At 37.5% G+C, this 16,799-nt stretch overlaps 1 long non-coding RNA gene across 1 annotated transcript in view; it reads left to right on the forward strand.

Moving 5' to 3' along the window:
* The window catches only part of LOC103889827 (uncharacterized), a 220,563-nt gene that overhangs the window by 86,505 nt on the left and 117,259 nt on the right, over positions 1–16,799 (forward strand). The gene's annotated exons all lie outside the window — the stretch shown is intronic.

Genomic DNA, 16,799 nt, shown 5'->3' on the forward strand with positions numbered 1-16,799 from the left:
GAAGAACACCTACTAAACTTCTGTCAGATGTAAAGTACTGTATTAGGCTCTTTGGGCATGTTGTAAAAGGCTCAGTCTTGATCCAAGTATTTCAGGAAGAAATGAATTAATGAATAAAGAAATTCTGTACATAGTGAACATTTCGGACTAAAGATGCAATCGATCTTGGTGGTAGGAGTTGGTATTTTTTTCTGTACTTTTAACGTTTTCAGTAGTTAAAAAATTTTCTGAGTACTTATTACTTCTATAATCAAAACAACAGAACAACAGCAAAAACAAGCAAACATTTAAACAACCTGTCCTTGAGAGAAGAGATAAAGGAATAAATAGAGCAAGGTCAGTGAGGAAGCTCAAAGGATCACTGTAGACAGAAGGGCAGGTTGTAGGAAGGAGTTTTATAGTCTCCAACAGAAGGAATGAGGGAAGAATGTATGGGGAGAAATTTGGAAAGGAAATTCCTTCCCAAGAAGGAAACACTAGTTGCCAGTCCCTGGTCCTCCTTGCCCCGACCCCACTTTTCTGACATATTTTTTAAATGTCTGCAGTCCGCCTTTCTTTTCTCCTGCTTTCTCCTGTTGATTCTAGAAGCTTCTACTGTGTCTACCCTCAAAATCTTCAAATGTTTTTCCTTTGTCTGGTGAATGAATTCATCTCCTTATCCCGACATCGAAGACCTCTGGTCATCTGACTCCAATTGTTCTACCCTAAGATTTTAATTATTAGAAACTTCCATTAACCTTCCTGCCACACAGGCCTACTCTGTGTCCTCCAATGAACCTTTATCATTTCCATTATACTTCCAGCTTTATTTTTTGAATCTTGTTTTCCCTTTTTGATTAAATAACTCTTGTGTATCCTTTAAGTTCAGTTCAGTAGTTCAATTCAGAATGCTTCCACAAAGGAGTTCAGTTTATTATCTCTTCCTTTGGTACTATTTTGACACACATGGCACAAGTTTTTTACTTAAAATATCACTGAACATTGATGCTACTGAGTGTACTGAGTGTGTACACATATAAATATAACTTACACACACATACATGAATATATTGTCTCCTCAATGAGATTTTAAGTTCCTTGAAGGTGGAAGCCATATATCATGTCTGTTTCTTTCTCAATAACTTTATCATACTAGTGGTTCTAGTAACACTAGTGATACTCTATCACTAGTGTTCCATAATAGTAATTGCAAATACTTATGTAGCACTTGCTAGGTACCAGGCGCTGTCCTAAGTACCTTATATATACATATATATGTGCATGTATGTATGTGTGTATATATGTACAATTTGTTTCTTTTCTTTTTCTGTTTCTGTTTCTTTTTCTTTTTCTTTTGAGTCGCAGTTTCCCTCTGCTGCCCAGGCTGGAGTGCAATGGCTCACTGCAACCTCTGCCTCCCGGGTTCAAGAGATTCTCCTGCCTCAGCCTCCTGAGTAGCTGGGATTACAGGTGCATGCCGCCATGCCCGGGTAATTTTTGTATTTTTAGTAGAGATGGGGTTTCACCATGTTGGCCAGACTGGTCTCGAACTCCTGACCTCAGGTGATCTGTCTGCCTCGACTTCCCGAAGTGCTGGGATTACAGGTGTGAGCCACTGCACCCGGCCTAATTTGTTTATTTCTAACAATACTTATATAAGGCAGGAACTATTATTATTTCTATTTGTCAGGTAAGAAAACTAATACATCAGATTTGTACCTCCCAAAATAATAACTGTGAGCTATATGTGGTTATTTTAATTTAAATTAATTATCTCTCATATGTAACATTAGCCACGTATCAAGTGATCAATTGTCATATATGGCTAGGGACTACTATATTGGACAGGACAGATTATAGAACATTTCCATCAATGCAGAAAATTCTATTGGCCAGTATGGCCAATATGGTTAAATGACTTCCTCAAGGTCACATAGCTGGTTAGTGTCAGGGTTGGAAGTTTGCACCCAGTCAGCCTGGTTTTATGTTAAGATGCTGCAAAGCCCTTCCCTGAACATAGGTGTATGAGCAAACACACACACACACTGCACACTCAGACACAAGCATGCTCACTGAGAGCTGAGGAACAAAAGGGCTTGAATAAGATACATGTGAAAGCAGACTTTCCTCTCCCAGATGGAGGTGCAGCAGAGGAAAGGGACAACTGCTCTGCCCAATCTCATGCCACCTGTTTTCGGTAGAAAAGCAAGGGAATGCAAAGGGTTCTCAGCAGGGCGCACAAAGATATTCAGGGCTTGGTGGCAAGGCTCACTCATCACACACAAAAATGCACAACCTTTGGATTATCCAGAATAGAGGTTCTTAATCTAGAGCCAAGCTTTTTGGGACTATGAAACATCCAGTGAAATGTAAAAGTTCAGTATATTTGTGCCTGTGTGTTTTTTTTCTTTAGACAGAATCCATAATTTTTATCAGGCTCTCAAAATGATGTGTGACCCCAAAAAGTTTAAAAATTATCAGTCTAGGGTAGTAAAGCAATTATACAGTAAATTATATAGTAAAGCAATTATATAAATAGTCTAGAATTTGAACCTGATTATTACTTTAAACTTTGAGTTATTAAAGGACACTCACTCATTTTTGATGGTTGTGTAACTTGGTACCAACTTTTCAGAGGCCAACTTTGCAGGGTGTATCAAAAATTAAGGTTATATTATTTTAAGCGGCAATTCTCTTACTGAGTATCTGACCTACAGAGATAGATATCTAACCATGTATATGTACAAAAACATGTAGAACAATCCATTGCATTCTGGTTTATAAAAATGAAAAATGGGAAATAACCTAAATGTTCATGAATAAAATGATTAATGAAGTGAGGTAAGGAATAGCCATATCTGGAATATTATGCAGCAGTTAAAAGGGATGAAACAGATCTATTGTACTACATGTAAAGATCTTTAAATATATTGTTAAATAAAAGAAAAATTGTAAAATGGGCAGCTTAAAAGTTTTATGTACTTAAAATTATAAGTGTTTAGAAACAAGCTTGGGAACACTTGTCTAAATCCTACACTGTGAATTAGACAAGAGTGAGCCTGAGAGCTGGGAGACAGGGAGCTTTCATTTTTTAAATTTGATTTGCCTCAGCAGTTGTTATATTTTTATGACCAGAATGCATTTATCTATTCCTTATATAGCTGGAAAATAAAAACTGCCAACACAATTTTTACTGGCCCATAACACAGATCTTTAATTTATTAGGCAAATTGATCTTTATTTTCTGTAACCTAAATTTCCCCTATTTCTGGTGGTAGTTAAAAGCCATGTTCCTTTTTGACATCAATTCACTAAAGTCATCTTCATAAAGTAGTGCTTTGACTATGATGTAGCTTTGGATCACTGTTTCTTCTGTAGAGCTTGAATCTCCAGCATGGCATCTAAATATCCCTAAAGGTAACGTTAATGATGATGATGATGGCAGTGATGGTGATACCCACCAATTACTGAACTCTAACCATATCCCAGGTACTGGTCTAAGTGCTTTATAGGTAGTAACTCATTTAATTCTCACAACCACCCTATGAGATAGGCAACTATCATCCCTGTGTTATAAATGAGGACATTGAAGTACGGAGAAGTTAAGTAATTTGCCAACATTGCATGACACGAAAGACGCAGAGCTGGGTTATCTGTGGTCTGGCTCCAGAGTCTGCACATCCCACACTGATGCTCTTCTGGCTCAAACCCACCCTTGCAGCCTCATCTTTCACTAACTGCAGTCTTCTCACCTCCCACGCACTGTCGCTCAGCCTCACAGTGCTCTTCAGCACTTGCTAATCTGCCCTTATTTCTGAGGGCCTGGGCTTTTACACAGTCCTGGGACACACAGCTTGGAGCTCCCTGGATCACAGAGGACCTGCCGCTTGGATCTTTGCCCACATCATTTCCTCCAGTTTCCACATCCTTTCAGGGCTCAGAGCAAATGCCTTCTCTTCCATGAAGACTTCTCTGCTTTCCTCAGCCTGCATTCCTTCTCCTGCTCTGTTCCCACAGTCCCTCTTTGTCATCTCTCTTCTAGCATATACACCACACTCTGTCTTTTATAAGCCTCATTAATATTCATATCTTTCTCTCCCACTAGACTCCAAGGTCTCTGATTGCAAGAGTTGCTTCCTTTTTTTTTTTTTTTGAGCCAGAGTCTCACTGTGTCACCCAGGCTATCACAGCTCACTGCAACCTCCACCTCCTAGGCTCAAGTGATCCTCCCACCTCAGCCTCCTGAACAGCTGGGAATACAGCCGCTCACCAGCACTCCTGGCTAATTTTTGCATTTTTTGTAGAGATGGGGGTCTCACTGTGTTGCTCAGGCTGGTGTCAAACTCCTGGGCTCAAGCTGTCTGCCCACCTCGGTCTCCCAAAGTGCTGAGATTACAGGCGTGAGCCACCATGCCTGGCCAAGGGTCACTTCTTGTTTATTTTCTACAGTTCTTACCTTAGTAACATATTTTTAAATTTATTGGAATTTGAAAAATTGTCAAAAAGCATACTTAATATTTAGATTATTAGAATCAGACAATTAGAAGATTGCTGAGCAAAGTTTTATGTCCATATATTAGAACTTAGAATTTCCATTTTACCAAAAAGTTTATTTGAAAGTTACTAGTGGCCAGGCATGGTGGTTCACACCTGTTGTCCCAGCATTTTGGGAGTCTGAAGTGGGAAGATTACTTGAGCCCAGGAGTTCCAGACCAGCCTGGGTAACATAGTGAGACCCCCACCTCTATGAAAAAATTTAAAAAATTAGCTGGGCATGGTGGTGCATGCCTGCAGTCCTCACTACTTGGAGGGCCGAAGTGAGAGGATTGCTTAAGCCTGGGCAGTCAAGGCTGCAGTGAGCCATGATCTCACCACTGCACTCCAGCCTGGTTAACAGAACAAGACCATGTCTCCAAAAACAAAAATAAAAACAAACAAACAAAAAAACCTTGCAAAACTAAGACTATCATGTGTCATTTGTTTGAATAATAATAATTAATAATGATATAATATTAGTAATGGATGACATTTATTTAGCAATTACTATGTGCCAGTATTTTAAATTAAGTACTTTATTTGATATTTGAACAAATGTTTGAGGTTGATACCATAATGTATACATATATATAATATTATGTGTATATATATGTGTTTTTTTTTTTTTTTATATGGGGTCTCACTCTGTCATCCAGCCTGGAGTGCAGTGGCATGATCTTGGCTGTCTGTAACCTCTGCCTCCTGGGCTCAAGCAATCCTCCCACCTCAGCCTCTCAAGTAGCTGGGACTACAGGTGCGCACCACCACGCCTGGCTAATTTTTGTATTTTTCTAGAGACAGGATTTCACAATGTTGCCCAAGCTGATCTCAAACTCTTGGACTTAGGGGATACACCCGCCTTGACCTCCCAAAGTGCTGGCATTACAGGCGTGAGCTACCGCGCATAGTCGAGGTTGGTACTATTAAATCTCATTTTATGGAAAAAACCTCTTAGGCTTACATAGGTTAAAGTATGTTGCCCAGGCTCATAGAGGCAGTAAGTGTCTAGGCCAGGACTTGAAGTCTAGTAGTCCTTATTCCAGAGCTCTGATGCCTTCCTGCCAGTTCTGACTCCCATAATCTGCAGTGAAGCGGCAGGCAGGCAGTTTTGTAATGGGCTTTCCACTGGGCTGGGTCTGAAATAACAAGGGTTCTGGTCTTGTTTCTTCCATTAATAATGTAAACTTTAGATTATCCTTCGATTTCTTTAGGTCTTGTTTGCCCAAATTGCTGGAGTGAGGTGGGGTGGTGGATCAGTCCCCCTCCAGTGCCAGAGTCTATGATTCTCAGAAGAAGTCAAAGCCTCTTTCTTGATGTTTCCCAAATGTTACATATGGCACATGTCAAGAGCTGTGCAAATTTTATCTAATCCACTGTGTTTATTTTCTTCAACATAAAGGTGAAATATTTTTACATTTTCCCAATGCATTTCTCAGTGATAACATAGCCAGTAAAAATATTTTTGTTCATGTAGAGCAGTGCCATTATATCTTTGCCAAAGAAAAAGAAGACTCATATATGGGTGGAGGGGAAAAAAGAAGCTGCATTTGTTATCAAGAAGGAGCCGAAAATATAGCAATTACTATACTGCCCTTTCCCTAATTTGACTTAAATTAGTGACTTCAAGTTATCAGAGGATATGAAACATACAATATGTGCACACAGGAGACAAAAATATTGCTTGCTAGTACCTATGTTTATGACATTAATCTATCTCTCAATGATCTAATATAAAATAAACCATTTGAAAGCAATTTCATTGAAATACTTTCAGAAATGTTGAAATGAAAATATTAATCTTTTGGAAGTGTCATTTTAGATGTCTTTTTTTTTCTTACCCCAGGAAGATGGGCTGGGGAGTACTGAGAATAACGAAACAGCCAAGGAGAAGCAAAACCAAGAGTGCTACTTCCTTTTTACCTTTCTTCTTTCCTTTCACTTTCTTTTTCCCCTCCCTCTCTTCTTCCTTTCATTCTTCCTTCTCTCCACAAATACTATGGAAAGGCTGCACAAAACAAGATACTGGCTAGGCATGGACACACAGATGTAAAACAAAACAAGACTCTGTCCCGTGGAGCCCAGGTATTTTCCATAGAAGTGGAATTGGATTCCTTGAGGTGGGTGCAAGTGTGATGGGGGAGCTGCAGGGTCATCCTGAGCCCACTCATGGATACTCACTTTAGGCTGTTGCCTGTTAAACAAGTCTCCCTCCCACTTCTTGTGCAATTATACTCCTGCACTCTTTATTTTTACTTCAGTCTACTTTTTCCTTAACCACAAATCAATAAGTCAATAAATAATTAAAAAAAAGTGGATTTCAGTCTTTCAAGAACATTGAGATATGTTTCATATACACAATTAAAATTATCCTAGAGAAATAGAATTGGAGTTCAGAATTATATGAATTTTTCTATCTCTGGCATACAGGTGTATTTTATGCCTACCTATGTAGTTTCTTTACAATAGGAACAAAAGACAGTTCTACCTCAAAAATGACAAAGACTCTTAAGAATTTATCACCTCACTTAAAATAGAATCCAGTCTGTTCTCTGTGGTCCATCATAACCCAGCCCCACTCTACCTCTGCTTCATCTCATCTCCTTCAGTATCTTGAAAATGCTAGGGTCTTTTATAATTTAATTTTCTCACACTAGTGTTGATTTCCTTTGTTGGGATAGATAATATTACAAACTCTACATTGTTTGTGCTTGCTTATTTATTTAGTCTCCTCTACAAAACGTAAGCTCCCTGAGAAATCTTGTCTCTCTTGTTTGCTATTATACTATATCCACAGAGCCTGGCATAGGTGCAGGCACATGTTTGCTGGATGAATGAATGAATCAACAAGTGAATGGGCATACTAATTTGAAACTTAGAGAAAAACAGAATAGCCAGCCTTTTAGAAGATGGAATAAAGTGTTAAAAATATGAGTTTGGGGTGACATAGTTTGGCTTCAAATCAGTTTTATCACTTACAAACTGTGTGACCTTTGGGAAATTACTTAACCTCTCTGTTCCTGTTTCTGGAGAATGAAGATAATCATAGTATCTATCTCAACACTTGTTGTGATTGCCAAACAACATAACACATCTGAAATACTTTCTTCAGTAAATGCTAAAGAATGGTCAGGAAGTCCTGTATTCAAGACCTTCAGAAATACCATCACCCACTATGATCCGAGTGCCTATGAAAGTTGGGAAGTAGGTTGTCCTGTTGCTCTTTGCTTTGCCTGGTTTGTGAGCCTGAGAGCTGGTGGCCACTGTGAGAGTTGGGAGGACCATTGTGCTTCCTCCTATATCGTTGACCAGGGCATCCCAAATGCACATAGCCCTGTCTCACTTTACTGATAGAAACCAAGGCCTTTCTCACATAGGTGCAGTGTGGAGCTGGCTCTCAATGACAGTATTTCACTAACAGTGCAGAGGAAAAAATTAGAGTGCACAACCCAGGGAATCCCTGCCCAGCTGCCAACCTCATAGCATCAGGGGTTTGCTCGGCAGAAATGACAAGACAGTGAGAATTTTTAGACTGCACACTGGAATTTGATTCAGAATCAAGGTTTGTAACAAGTTGAAACTGACTCGTCAGTTCAGTTTTGCAGATAAATGAGCAGTCCTTTGTTTCCTTGGAAACTCGGACCTGAGCATATGCAGCTTGGAATGTGCACCCTCATGTTTTCAATCGAGCAGATACAGGATGAGTTTCTCCCAAGAGATTCAATATGTTGCCTAAAACAGAAGAACCAAGAATAGGAGAGAATTGCCATATTAAAATCAGACACTACAGACATAGCTGGATTTCATAAAACACAGTAATTCCAGATAAGAGAAACAGATACTCTCATAATCTGGCCCTTGATGGGTTAACCATTTTCTTTATTTGCATAATTTATTTTTATCTGAATTGAAAAGGTGAGTGTGCTGCTTGAAATATCCTTTTGTGTACACTTAGAATGTCTAATATTTACACTGCTTACTCCTTGGGGATCTTCATGAGCTAAAGGTAAGCACCAAGCTCCTAGTTTTGCACCGTGGCATACAGAGAACAAGATATATTAATTCTTGCCCTGGAATGTTTATGACATATATGATGTAATGTTAGTCTTTCCAAATAAAATCTTAAATTTAGGATAATCTTTAGTTCCTAAAAGCTCTGAATGCTGCCTCTGCCTTATGTGTGGGGCTGGGAATGCTCTGGCACTTGCACATTTGCACATGGCACATTTAAAACGCCTGCTACTTTCTACTAATAATAGCTTCTCAATGTCAGGCACCATGTTTGATCTTATGTACCTTCTTTCAGATTCTCAGGCTTTTTTCTCTGTTTAGCAAATGAAGAAATCAATGTTCAGAGAAGTTAAAGCAATTTTTCTATGGTCGAATCATTTTTTAGTGGGGAAACTGTAAGTTGAACACAAGTCTCTCTGATTCCAAAACCTGCATCTGTTATTCAAGAACAACATTATCTACTATGATAAAGCAGAGTGGAAGGATGGAATGCTCTACTTAATTAATATTCTTGTTAATAAAAAGCACAGGCCGGGCACAGTGGCTCACTCCTCCCAGCACTTTGGGAGGCTGAGGAGGGCAGATAACTTGAGTCCAGGAGTTCAAGACCAGCCTGGCCAACATGGTGAAATCCGGTCTCTACTAAAAATACAAAAATTAGGCCAGGCATGGTGGCACGTGCCTGTAACCCCAGCTACTTGGGAGGCTGAGGTAGGAGAATCACTTGAATCTGGGAGGTGGAGGTTGCAGTGAGCCGAAATCACACTAGTGCACTCCAGCCTGGGCGACAGAGTGAGACTCTGACTCAAAAAAAAAAAAAAAAAAAAAAAAAAAAAAAAAAAAAAAGTACAGATATTCTGATATATCATTTATAATTTACTAACAGTCAAAATATTATAATAGGGCAAATGAGTGGCAAGGAAAGAGATATTAACTCAGCGTGGGGGAAAAACAATCCAATCAATAGTAAAAGAGCCACAGCTCATAATGGTATAGCTATTATGAGAAGTTGCTCACCTGCTTCCACGGGGTCTATAATTAGAGACTGAAAGCCCACGTGTAAGACATATAGTGGAAAAGATTTCCACTTTTTTTTGTGAGAGATGATGCTGAAGGTCCCTTTCAATTTTAAGGCTATGAATCTGGACAAAAGAGACCCGTAGTGAATGAGATTTAATCTTTGCTGATTCAGAAGGTGCTTCAAGGCTTTTCAGTGCCTCATGGACATCACTGTCATCATCAATTACAAGTCCTGGGATGAAACGAAATGTTGGATTCCTAGCTAAAAGAAGACCAGCTAAAACAAACTTGTTAAATATTTTTTTTTAAACCACTGCCAGGAGCCAAAGTTCCCTCTAGCTCAAGGGTCTGTAAAGCTTTTCTTAAAGGGCCAGTTAGAAAATCTTTTAAGTTTTTCAAGTTTTTTTTTTTTTTTTTTTTGCGCTACATAGCCTCTGTCACAACTACTTGATGCTGCCATCAAAGGGTGAAAGTGAATGTAGGTGATATGTAAATGAATGAACAGGGCTATGACCCACTATAGCATTATTTATAAAGCAACTTGGTGGTACTGATTTGCAATTTTCCAACCTCTGCCCTAGATTAAACATCTCCCAATTTTTCACACATTTTTCCTTATCTGGTGACTATACAAAGAGCAAGTCTCCAAACCTAATTACAATGGTTTAAGACCACCTAGGATTTTTTTTCTCTTAATGTAGACCATAGATAATGAAATAAAAGAAGAACCAATAAAATAAGTGAATTTGCAAGGGATTTCCAACACTAAAAAAAGAAAAAAAAAAACACTTTGAAAGAAGAGCGTTCTCACAATTGCCTATGGGAAATTAACTAGGATCATCAATTGAGCTAAAATTATCTCCAAGGATTTAGTTGACATACAGCCAGTGTTCACTATGATGATCATAGCCAAACATTATTTGTGCAAGTATCTACAAATGAATTTAGAGGAAATTGTAATTTTTCTCTTTCGTCATTTAAGTGGTGAGAAGCCCATCAAAATAATGACACATGGTAGGGCTGACTGTGCTGCATGGAAATGATGTTTAAATAATACAGTGCTGGAGCACCTCTGTCTAATTACCTAGGGACTATGGTGATGGATAATTTAGAAACATTGAGGTAGCTATTGATAAAGCAAATGGAAAATGTGAATATTCTTCAAATTTCTTTTTTTTAAAATTATTATTATTATACTTTAAGTTTTAGGGTACATGTGCACAATGTGCAGGTTAGTTACAAATGTATACATGTGCCATGCTGGTGTGCTGCACACATTAACTCGTCATTTAGCATTAGGTATATCTCCTAATGCTATCCCTCCCCACTCCCCCACCCCACAACAGTCCGCAGAGTGTGATGTTCCCCTTCCTGTGTCCATGTGTTCTCATTGTTCAATTCCCATCTATGAGTGAGAACATGCAGTGTTTGGTCTTTTGTCCCTGCGATAGTTTACTGAGAATGATGATTTCCAATTTCATCCATGTCCCTACAAAGGACATGAACTCATCCTTTTTTATGGCTGCATAGTATTCCATGGTGTATATGTGCCACATTTTCTTAATCTAGTCTGTTGGACATTTGGGTTGGTTCCAAGTCTTTGCTATTGTGAATAGTGGCGCAATAAACATACGTGTGCATGTGTCTTTATAGTAGCATGATTTATAGTCCTTTGGGTATATACCCAGTAATGGGATGACTGGGTCAAATGGTATTTCTAGTTCTAGATCCCTGAGGAATCGCCACACTGACTTCCACAGTGGTTGGACTAGTTTACATTCCCACCAACAGTGTAACAGTGTTCCTATTTCTCCACATCCTCTCCAGCACCTGTTATTTCCTGACTTTTTAATGATCGCCATTCTAACTGGTGTGAGATGGTATCTCATTGTGGTTTTGATTTGCATTTCTCTGATGGCCAGTGATGATGAGCATTTTTTCATGTGTTTTTTGGCTGCATAAATGTCTTCTTTTGAGAAGTGTCTGTTCATATCCTTCACGCACTTTTTGATGGGGTTGTTTGTTTTTTCTTGTAAATTTGTTTGAGTTCATTGTAGATTTTGGATATTAACCCTTTGTCAGATGAGTAGGTTACAGAAATTTTCTCCCATTTTGTAGGTTGCCTGTTCACTCTGATGGTAGTTTGTTTTGCTGTGCAGAAGCTCCTTAGTTTAATTAGATCCCATTTGTCAATTTTGGCTTTTGTTGCCATTGCTTTTGGTGTGTTAGACATGAAGTCCTTGCCCATGCCTATGTCCTGAATGGTAATGCCTAGGTTTTCTTCTAGGGTTTTTATGGTTTTAGGCCTAACGTTTAACTCTTCAGTCCATCTTGAATCAATTTTTGTATGAGGTGTAAGGAAGGGATCCAGTTTCAGCTTTCTACATATGGCTAGCCAGTTTTCCCAGCACCATTTCTTAAATAGGGAATCCTTTCCCCATTGCTTGTTTTTCTCAGGTTTGTCAAAGATCAGATAGTTGTAGATATGTGGCATTATTTCTGAGGGCTCTGTTCTGTTCCATTGATCTATATCTCTGTTTTGGTATCAGTACCATGCTGTTTTGGTTACTGTAGCCTTGTAGTATAGTTTGAAGTCAGGTAGCATAATGCCTCCAGTTTTGTTCTTTTGGCTTAGGATTGACTTGGCGATGCGGGCTCTTTTTTGGTTCCATATGAACTTTAAAGTAGTTTTTTCCAATTCTGTGAAGAAAGTCATTTGTAGCTTGATGGGGATGGCATTGAATCTTTAAATTACCTTGGGCAGTATGGCCATTTTCACGATATTGATTCTTCCTACCCATGAGCATGGAATGTTCTTCCATTTGTTTGTATCCTCTTTTATTTCCTTGAGCAGTGGTTTGTAGTTCACCTTGAAGAGGTCCTTCATACCCCTTGTAAGTTGGATTCCTAGGTATTTTATTCTCTTTGAAGCAATTGTGAATGGGAGTTCACTCATGATTTGGCTCTCTGTTTGCCTGTTATTGGTGTATAAGAATGCTTGTGATTTTTGTACGTTGATTTTGTATCCTAAGACTTTGCTGAAGTTGCTTATCAGCTTAAGGAGATTTTGGGCTGAGACAATGGGGTTTTCTAGATATACAATCATGTCATCTGCAAACAGGGACAATTTGACTTCCTCTTTTCCTAATTGAATACCCTTTATTTCCTTCTCCTGCCTGATTGCCCTGGCCAGAACTTCCAACACTATGTTGAATAGGAGTGGTGAGAGAGGGCATCCCTGTCTTGTGCCAGTTTTCAAAGGGAATGCTTCCAGTTTTTGCCCATTCAGTATGATATTGGCTGTGGGTTTGTCATAGATAGCTCTTATTATTTTGAGATACGTCCCATCAATACCTAATTTATTGAGAGTTTTTAGCATGAAGGGTTGTTGAATTTTGTCAAAGGCCTTTTCTGCATCTATTGAGATAATCATGTGGTTTTTGTCTTTGGTTCTGTTTATATGCTGGATTACGTTTATTGATTTGCGTATATTGAACCAGCCTTGCATCCCAGGGATGAAGCCCACTTGAACATGGTGGATAAGCTTTTTGATGTGCTGCTGGATTTGGTTTGCCAGCATTTCATTGAGGATTTTTGCATCAGTGTTCATCAAGGATATTGGTCTAAAATTCTCTTTTTTGGTTGTGTCTCTGCCCGGCTTTGGTATCAGGATGATGCTGGTCTCATAAAATGAATTAGGGAGGATTCCCTCTTTTTCTGTTGATTGGAGTAGTTTCAGAAGGAATGGTCCCAGTTCCTCCTTGTACCTCTGGTAGAATTCGGCTGTGAATCCATCTGGTCCTGGACTCTTTTTGGTTGGTAAGCTATTGATTATTGCCACAATTTCAGATCCTGTTATTGGTCTATTCAGAGATTCAATTTCTTCCTGGTTTAGTCTTGGGAGAGTGTATGTGTCAAGGAATTTATCCATTTCTTCTAGATTTTCTAGTTTATTTGCGTAGAGGTGTTTGTAGTATTCTCTGATGGTAGTTTGTATTTCTGTGAGATCGGTGGTGATATGATATCCCCTTTATCATTTTTTATTGAGTCTGTTTGATTCTTCTCTCTTTTTTTCTTTATTAGTCTTGCTAGTGGTCTATCAATTTTGTTGATCCTTTCAAAAAACCAGCTCCTGGATTCATTAATTTTTTGAAGGGTTTTTTGTGTCTCTATTTCCTTCAGTTCTGCTCTGATTTTAGTTATTTCTTGTCTTCTGCTAGCTTTTGAATGTGTTTGCTCTTGCTTTTCTAGTTCTTTTAATTGTGATGTTAGGGTGTCAATTTTAGATCTTTCCTGCTTTCTCTTGTAGGCATTTAGTGCTATAAATTTCCCTCTACACACTGCTTTGAATGTGTCCCAGAGATTCTGGTATGTTGTGTCTTTGTTCTCGTTGTTTTCAAAGAACATCTTTATTTCTGCCTTCATTTCGTTATGTACCCAGCAGTCATTCAGGAGCAGGTTGTTCAGTTTCCATGTAGTTGAGCGGTTTTGAGTGAGTTTCTTAATCCTGAGTTCTAGCTTGATTGCACTGTGATCTGAGAGATAGTTTGTTATAATTTCTGTTCTTTTACATTTGCTGAGGAGAGCTTTACTTCCAACTATGTGGTCAATTTCGGAATAGGTGTGGTGTGGTGCTGAAAAAAATGTATAGTCTGTTGATTTGGAGTGGAGAGTTCTTTAGATATCTATTAGGTCTGCTTGGTGCAGAGCTGAGTTCAATTCCTGGGTATCCTTGTTAACTTTCTGTCTCGTCGATCCATCTAATGTTGACAGTGGGGTGTTAAAGTCTCCCATTATTATTGTGTGGGAGTCTAAGGAGAATGTTCTTCAAATTTCTGACAGCAGAGATGGATACTGAACTCCTAGTTTAAATGGAAGGCTCATGGGTTCTTTCAATTGCTTGCAGCTTCCTCTGGAGTTAGATTATTTCAATTTCACTAAGTGGAAGTTAGAATCAGCACAGGCCTTTCTGTGGGACATTTTAATTACTCCTAATTTAAAATATTAAAAACCACTATTTTTTTTTTCCTTTTTAAAGAAAGAAAGTCTGTCATTGACTCACTTCTGATTTTAAAATACCTAACTTATGAAGAATGCATGCCCAAAACACCTGGACAATTCTGCAGAAAGGAGGTGCTTGTGTGGGGACATCTCTGGAGTTGCTGTTTATACACTGTGAAAATCTGCAGTTGTGTGATCTCTCAGCCTCATCTTTTAAAAAATTAAGTCTATAATATGAGCTTAAATGCCATTGTGGTAGTTAAGAATATAAACTATGGGGAAGCATTCTATAAAACAAATAAAGCTGTGACTGTTATTGATGTTGTTAAATGATTAAAAAAATTATATAATAAGAATATTTAAGCTGAACAAAAATTAATTCATTGAAAAAATCAGTCAACTTTCCTCTTATCTTTAAAAAACTGCTTTAATTGAATCACAATAATTAATGAAGTGGCCAAATGTCAAGATAGCCACAATTTTTGTACTAATAAGGATTCTACTATATGAAATTTCTCTGGTGATGGTTCCCTTTAGAAACCTTACAGAGGAATTGATGATTACTTTCTTGATGCAGTATGTAGGGCCTTCGTCTCCTCACATTCTTTCCAGAGGGTTTATTGGTCTTCCACTATCCATTTCAGTGGCTACTTTGAAAAATGTTTACCCCCAAATACTTAAGTTCGTGATTCTGCTTGTGCAAAATTTTTTGTCTGTTTTTTCATGAGAGAAAAGCCAAGTTGATTATATATATGTTTATAAACATGTATATGTTTATATATACCTCCCTGAAATAATGAAATCAAATATATATTTGATATATATATTTAATCAAATATATATATTTTCCAGCTTTTAAGTTCAGGGGTATATGTGCAGGATGTGCAGGTTTGTTACATAGATAAATGTGTGCTATGGTGGTTTGCTGCACAGATCAACCCATCACCTAAGTATTAAGCCCAGCATCCATTAGCTATTCTTTCTTATGCTCTCCCTCCTCCCACTCTCCACCCTCTGACAGGTCCCAGTGTGTGTTGTTCCCCACCATGTGTCCTGTTAATTTTTCAAGTGTAAGAAATATGAAGTTATTAAATTATAATGTTCTACCTGAAAACTTGCTATTTAGTTAACATTAGTTATCAAAGTAGCAAAAATAATATATATTACTTTATATAAAAACCATATATGACTATATATAAATATATATATAAATATATATATAAATATATATATAAATATATATATAAATATAAATAAATAAATATATATATATATATAAAATTGAAATCAGGTAGTTTATCTTGGCCTTAAAGAACAACTCTAACATATTTACTGCTTAAACATGCATGCCTTTATAAACTTTTTTTCTTTCCATTCTGTCTCCAGACTACCCACAGGTCTTTGGTTCATCTCCCTACTTAGGCTGAACTCTTCAATAACTACAAATTCATAAACACTGCAATTTATTCTGTAATAAGCTAAAAATCTTCTTTTTGTTGTTTTTACATTAGAAACAGAGCTAATGTTTATTGAGCTCTTGTCCTGTGTGAGATACTTTAGTTGATTTGTTTTCATTTGATCTTTATGGCAACGCTCTGGGAAGTAGATATTATTATTGTTATTTTAAAGATGAGGAAACTAAACATTAGAGAATAAAATTGGTTAAGGACATACATTTAATGAATTATGTAGCTAGTGTTCAAACCTAGGGTAGTTAGATAATGAAAACTCAAATTCTAATCCCTCTCTTTTAATCTATCCTTTAAATTTGTTAATTTAGAAATCACCAATCAGAATAATCTCTTGACATATATATAATATATTCTATATAAACTATTATATATTATATGTAATTATGTAATAGGTAATGTATAGGTATCATATATAGGCATACATATAAAATATATACATATAAATGCATTATACACACATATACATATATATTTTATGTATACATCAAGAAAATTACCCAGCACATTGCAAATTCAACATAGAATTTACATGGTCACTTGTATGTTTTCTGCATTTCTACAAAAGAATCTGCAATGAAAGCTGTTAAATAGGATGCAATTTGTAAGCCTTTCATTAAATAATGATTCTCAGCTGGATTTCTGAGAAGAGAATATTAATGCAACCATATGTAACTAGCATTGCAAGAAATTAGCGTTGCTGATTTAGTCTTGAATCAATCATTTTAAGCTATGCATTAGACTCTTTGCTGACACATTTCTGTCTCAGGCAACTTAGAAATTGTG

Source organism: Pongo abelii, chromosome 12, assembly GCF_028885655.2.
Source record: "Pongo abelii isolate AG06213 chromosome 12, NHGRI_mPonAbe1-v2.0_pri, whole genome shotgun sequence".
Lineage (NCBI taxonomy): Eukaryota > Metazoa > Chordata > Mammalia > Primates > Hominidae > Pongo > Pongo abelii.